General features: G+C 47.5%; 1 protein-coding gene across 3 annotated transcripts in view; it reads right to left on the bottom strand.

Annotated features, from left to right (window-relative positions):
- rreb1a (ras responsive element binding protein 1a) overlaps positions 1-6,177 on the bottom strand; it is a 30,738-nt gene extending 24,561 nt beyond the window's left edge. For 2 of the 3 annotated variants that reach the window (XM_060045490.1, XM_060045489.1), the window contains exon 1: positions 3,009-6,175. The gene's annotated coding sequence lies outside the window, so the exon portion shown is untranslated. Of the gene's footprint in view, positions 1-3,008 lie in introns of all 3 variants that reach the window. The other variant, XM_060045491.1, reaches the window with a different exon arrangement.
- Positions 6,178-7,168: the final 991 nt, after the last annotated feature.

Raw genomic sequence — 7,168 nt, forward strand, 5'->3', positions numbered from 1 at the left:
CGCACACACACACACACACACACGCACACACACACACACAATGTAAAAAAAGCGACATTCCTTTACACCTGTGGATCAGACCACCTGAAAACCTCACCTAAAGGCATAAATGTTAGTAAAAAGTAGGATGTAACCTGTATGGTTATTACAAAGACAAATGTATAATCCGTTAATGTTAATATACATGGTCATTGTTTCATGTCTACAATTGTTCTGCTGATGAAAAACATGATTTAAAACATCTGGTGCTAATTATGCTAAGCTAAGTGACAGTTGAACACTTTCACACGATTATCCTATGAAGCTTATAAAGCCAAGATGGCTAACAGTGTCCCAAGTTATTCTCACTAGAGGTGGCTGTAGCACTGTACAGCAATTCAAGCATAGGAGACTAAAGCTCAAGCTAATTTATGCAGTAACGTGGCTCCATAAACAAGTAACATATCTGTGAGTCCAATGTCTCCCTCTCTCACATACCGCTTATCTCACCTCCGTCATTTAAATTTTTTTGTCCGAATGGTCGATGACACGACACTTAATTAGCATTACCAGAAAACACAAAACAAAACATCGAAGCATAGGGCGCTCTTCCTCTAAATTGCAACAGGAAACACAAATTCCCTCCCAGGTCACAAGAGAACACTTTCGGGCCTCCAGGAGTGTGTGCGTGTGCGTGTGTGTGTGTGTGTGCGGGAGAGGGAGAGAGAGATTAATGACAGCCTCTCTCCCCGTCTACTGAAGGCACCCTTCCCCCCTCTCTCGTCTCTTCCTCTCATCCTCAGCTCTCCTCCATCTCACACTCAGCTGTTAATACCCATCCTCCACTCTCCTTTACCTCCCCCGCCCTCCCTCCCTCCCTCCCTCCCTCTCTCTCCCCCTCCCCCGCTCTCTTGAGCTGACAGTACTTTGCCCTAACTTGTTAAATCCACACCAAACGACACCAATCATTTACACACACACACACACACACACACACACACACACACACACACACACACACACACACACACACACACACACACACACACACACACACACACACACACACACACACACACACACACAGGTAGCACACACCCCTCTCTCTCTCTCTCTCTCTCTCTCTCGCCCTCTCCCTCTCTCTCTCTCTCTCTCTCTCTCTCTCTGAGCGAAAGAGAGAGAGAGAAAGGGGGGCGGTGGTGCTTCCCCCCCCCCCCATTTCTGTCTATCTTTACCCCAGGTCTCCCCCTCCCCTCCCCACCTCTCCCCCTTCCAAAGGTTAAACTATCGATGCCACTCTATGTTTACATGGCGGGGGGGGCGGTGCCTGGTCCGATCTACGACTTCTGGTTCAGTTTGGTACCTTGTCCCGTTCCGACCCACCTCTGTGTCATCTTTGGCCTGAGAATCCCACACCTGAACCGGAATGTGTACACTAGCGAGTACGCGTGTCATCTGAACCCGCTTTACCCTCTTCTGTGTAATTGTAGCGTTATGTTTCTGAAGTGAACGTTTGAAACCGTCTCTTCACTCAACCCTCCCTCCCTCCCCTTCTCTCCTCCCATTTTATTTCTTCCTTGCTTCACCTCGTCTTTCAGGCTTTGTCCCCATCTACCTTGTGTGTGTGTGTACGTGCGTGTTCGTGTGAGTTCTCTCGCGTTCCACCTGAGGGTTAAACAGTCTTTCTGAAGTTCTGCTTGGTTACAGATTGACAAATGTGTGTTTGATTGAATCAGTTCAGCACTGGGCAAACACACACACGCATACAGACGGACAGACACACACACACAGACACGCACTGGAGTTTAGACCCAGAGTAATAAAGCAACAAGATATCATCATTACTGTGACAGTGCTACTGTACTTAGGGGGCGAGAGAGGCAACAGAAAGTCAGAGGCAAGATAGAGAGAGAGAGATGGAGAGAGAGAGAGTAGGGGAGGGGTGTCTCTCGACCAACCACTGAGCAGGCTGACTATGGAAAATGTCCGCCAGCTCTCAGCCAATCATAAGTGAAATTCCTTCTCTCTCTCTCTCTCTCCTCCCCTCTCTCTCTCTCTCTCTCCTCCCCTCTCTCTCTCTCTCTCTCCCTCCCTCCCCCTCCCTAACACACACAAACATATACACACACACACACACAAGGATGAGTGTGAGCGTACACATAAAAACAATGTGATGGAATAATTTTGCTGGTCACCTCTAATATTTTGAGACCCATTTGTAATTTAGCGTAGATAGATTACATCTGAATAATTAAGTAAATGTATAATACAGAATTAGAGAAAAAGAGCAGAGAGAGACAGAGATATGTCATGCACTGGTAGCAGGTAAAGATTGCGGGGCCACGGGACGTCCGTACATCGGGTGGGGCCCTAAACCCACCTGCAGACCACGGTATAGAGACGCCACTTGTGAGTGGCCGCAGGAATCGACTCAACGGAACGACGGCAGCCAAACAAACTTTCGCAAGACCGGGCACGCAACAAAGCGCCGCAAGGCCTCTGGTCACATGACCTAAGCCGGTCGCAGACTCTTAGAGCATAAGATCATCTTCTTGTTTTAAGCACACACACTGCTTCTGTCTCTGTATCTGTACGTCAGTTGAGAGCGGTTCCACTTGTCTTTAAACCGGGAGGTTAGCGAAGCGCTCTGGTGTGTGGACGAGCGAAGACCGGAGACGTCCAGAGATGGAAAACACTGGCCATGCTGAGCTAATCAGAGATGGAGCAGGCCCGAATGAATGGAAATGATGATGAAAAACGAGGGGTGTTTTGCGTAAAGAAAAGGAAGGAGGGAGGAAGGGAATGCGAGTCAACGTTGAAGAGGGCGACTGAAGAACACAACGGCGACAAAAAAGAAGGCAAAAAAAAGGAATGAAAAAAAAATGAGGCGAATGAAACGACGACAGAAGGGTGGAACAGGTGGCAGATGGAGGGGGGGGGGTGGGGGGGTGGAGGCTGAAGATGGCGGAAGCCGTGGCAGGCATGATGGCGGGGGGGGGGGGGGGGTTCAGTCGGCAGGTCATATTTACCGGTGCTCTCGGGTGCCTAAACCAAGGCCCGCGGGGCACAGCTGGGCTCGAACCTGCGGATGAGTTGGGGAGGGGGCGAGTTCTGGGGGGCGGGGTTTAGCCCACCTGGCTGTGTGTGTGTGACCGCAACCACTGCTCACACTGCAGGGGAGATCACAGAGACACAGGACGTCAGCAAGAACGCACACACACATAAACACACGCGCACGTACACACACACACACACATTAAGAGTGCCTTTATGCATGCTTGGTGAATTTATACTAATTTCCCATAAAAGACAAGGCAATACGGCTGGCTCCAAATATTTATATATTCAATATTTGTGCTGGAGCTGTAAACAAATATAATAAAATATCATAGCATCCCTACAAAAAATATTTGCATTGAAACATGCACACGTAAACACCAGGCTAAAAGAGTGTAAACATCATCAGAACAGTGCATGCACAGGACACAGCAATATGCATCATCATAAATACAAAGCACAAAACTGACGATCATTTCCAAAAGACCAGCATCTTTACAACGGCAATGTTGGCCTGTGTGCGACGCGTGTGGTGTTCTTTGAAGGATCTAGAGATGCTAGCAGATAGCATGGAAGAAAATGGCTCAGCACACCAAAACCACATCAACATGTCACCCCTTGCAACTTCTGCAGCGGGAGCTAAACGCTAGCTAGTCCACAAAAGACCATTAAGCCACTGCCATCCACTACTGCTTAACTGGTTTACTGAAAGGTGTGTATCAAATAGTTGCAAAGAAGACGCAGAGGAAGAGATTAGGGGTGGGCGATATGGCAAAAATATCAAATCACGATTTTTTCAGGCCGGATCACGATCCACGATCTTATAACGATTCTTTTTCAAGTTGGTTTTTAAGACTATTATGCAAGTTACTGAATAGTACAACCAAACTAATTTTCAAATTTAAAGCCCTACAAGGTAACAGAACTGAAAGAATAACAGACCAGAGTAACTTTTTCAACAGATTTAATCAAATGTGCATCTGCAATTCTACAAAGTATGAACATTCAACAAGAATTTTGACATGTTTAGACTTGTATTCAAGTACAATCAGAGACTTTTGGATAACTTGCCAAATAAAAAGGGGGAGTCCAAGGCAATACCTACTGTTTGCTATTATTGGTTTATTGGTGTGTCTTTCTAGGGAAGGGGTGTAACAGACTTTAAGTTTCGGTTGGGCAAACAACTTTGGATGCGCGTATGAGCCATAGAACTGCAATAGAGCGCGGAACAGGCCGCATATTTCTTTCCGAGTCCGGCCCGTGTCCGACAGAGAAGTCACCGAGCTCGACAGGCATCAAGATGTCCGAGCCCGACACAAACCCGACACAGTAAAAGTCAATTTTTTCTCACAATAGTAATGACATGTTTACGTTTGTACAATGAAAGCACGCCTTTATTAAAGGAATACAACAAGCTTGCTTTAACTGCTTTTGACTGCGAGCACAAGAGGCTGTTTTAACGCCTCATCACGCAGTGTCCAAGCCCGACCCGGACCCGAGCATCAATCCTAAATATTTGTCCGAACCAGACCCGACCCTTTGGGTCCCGAAGGGGTCAGGTCGGGCATCCATGCTCTAAATGGATTGAATGTGCACTGTAGCACGATACTAACAATCTCTGTGTAAAGGCAGATCGCGGAGAGATTTGAGATATTTTAACCGTTCACCATCTAATATTGTCACATCGTACACCCCTAGAAGCGATTGCGATATCAGGAGGACGTGAAGTGCTCACATTTATATTGTAAGAAGCGTTCAGGTTAAACACACAAGCCGTTGCCTCTCACTCCATGATCATTAACTTGTAATCAACCCTTCACTGATGATTTGTGTCTCAAATGACTCCTGTGCAATGACCCGCCGACAACGAGTACGAGAAAAATAAGGAAAAAGAGAAAAAAAGGAGAACCTAGACTCACGCATGGAAGTGGAGCAAAGACACAAGAGGAACCCGAGTGGAAAGAGGGACGGCTGGATGGAGATACTTAAAACAGATGATAAGAGGATGGGAGCGGGAGAGAAGAGAGGGGGAGGAGAGCATCAGAGAGAGATTAAGAGATTAGATGCAGGTTAGGCTAATTAGTGGTCAGCGGTGAATGGGTAGGAGATGAGAGGAAGACACAGGGAGTGGGAGAAAGACTGCAGTCAACTTGCTCACTGCATGTAGCATCTTTGAGCAAAATGTAGAATCTTTTTTCATTATAACTTATAAACTATGCCAACTTTGGAAAAGTTGACGCACGCAATTAATTGATTTAGAATAAAATTTGCCTAGCTTGAGGAAAGAAGCTACACGCAGTTAGCATCAATTCAACGTCTAGGCTAAACGATCTGGAATGGATGCATGCCGTACCAGTGCATCCACCCAAACCCACAGCTAGCATCAGCTGTGTTCACCTGCCAAAACGAGACATCCACGGCTAACGGCGGCTTTGCAAGCTCAGACAAATTGCTAGCTGAAGCAGGCTAACCATTAAAGTCATGGTTATCTACACGAAAGGGTATCTAGAAACCCCGGCCCGACACCAAACATGGGCATTGCTAGTGTAGGATAAGCGACGGTAGCACAGACGCACTTTGTGTTCATAGCTGACTGGCATGTGAATGGCAACTGTGTGTCAACACATACAGTTGTTGAGGTTGCAATGTCCTTTCACTCCATCACTTCCATTTTGTACATTCAACAAACTCTCAAAGATGGCTGCCGGTGCCCTTGAGTAGTTTGACAACTTAAACCGACATCAGTACACAACCCCAGTTGTGTACAAGTAGTACAGGAAGTTAGTGTAACTGGGGATGTACATGGCAGATGGTTAAAGCGTATGTTGTTATGGTTAAAGATGCTTCTGACTGATGACTACCGGGCAGCTTCTATTCGGTGGTCTAAAACTCTCTCTGGATTAAAAATAACTCAACTGGGGAAGAGGAGGACCAAGAGGAATGCATCTGCACACAACCCCTGTCTGTGTGTGTGTGTGTTGAAGAATGCCGCTCTGCTTTTGGGTGACAGGCACAGACAAGTGGAGAGGGCCTGGAGGAGAGTAGAAGAGAAGCAGGAGTCGAGGAAGAAGTCAAAGTCTCTCTCTCTCTCTCTCTCTCTCTCTCTCTCTCTCTCTCTCTCTCTCTCTCTCTCTCTCTCTCTCTCTCTCTCTCTCTCTCTCTCTCTCTCTCTCTCTCTCTCTCTCTCTCTCTCTCTCTCTCTCTCTCTCTCTCTCTCTCTCTCTCTCTCTCTCAGAGATGAGAGTTAGTTATGTTTCATAACTGCGTTGCAACACCTCCGGGACTGTGGTCCGGACACTCACTCCCTAACCAAACCCCCATTTGCACGGTAGAGGACTAAGGAAACTAAACCGCTGCCGTGGCCGTCGGATGAAGACAGGAGGAGGAGGAGGAGGAGGGAAAGTTAGAGGCACAGAGGAGGAGGAGGGGAAAAAACGTAAATCCAGGGCGTGGATCGGCTAAACCCTGAAAGAGGAAGAAGAGAAGGGAGTGGGGCCTGAGAGAATGGCTTGTATTAAAGGAGGGATGAGAGGGGGGGGGACGATGGAGCGAAAGATACAGAGAGAGTAGCAATGAACAAATAAAATACTTAAATAATCAAAAGCAGTGTTGGAACAACAAGAGCAGCGTTTAAGAGGAAGTGAGAAATGTGGAAAAAAGAAGAAGAAAAAGAAGGCATGGAGGTTAGAAGCAGAGGGGGGAGAATCTGGTTGGACCAGACCAGCCAGTTTACCGTTGAGCTTGCAGCCAGCCAGTAAACTGGCGTCTTATTGGTTACCAAACCGGCAGCACTGATGAAACCTCAGAGGGGATAGGCCAATTGGCCGAGGGCTGTGTCTGCCTCAAGGACAATAGCAGCTTGCATTCTCTCCCTCTCTCTCCCTCCCTCCCTCGCTCCACCACCTCAGATTATGAGCATCCTTATTGCAACACAACTCCCACACCCAACACAGAGACACACACATCTCCCACACCCAACACACACACATACACATCTCCCACACCCAACAGACACGCACACAGACACCTGTGACCTGTGCGTTAACTTAGCGGCTTAAACAAAATGTCCGCCGTCGTGTTCTCCGGCAGCCGGCTGTGTTTCTCCCGAGTCATGGTTCCATCTCTTCCCCGG

Source organism: Gadus macrocephalus, chromosome 23 (assembly GCF_031168955.1).
Source record: "Gadus macrocephalus chromosome 23, ASM3116895v1".
In the NCBI taxonomy this organism is placed as follows: Eukaryota; Metazoa; Chordata; class Actinopteri; order Gadiformes; family Gadidae; genus Gadus; species Gadus macrocephalus.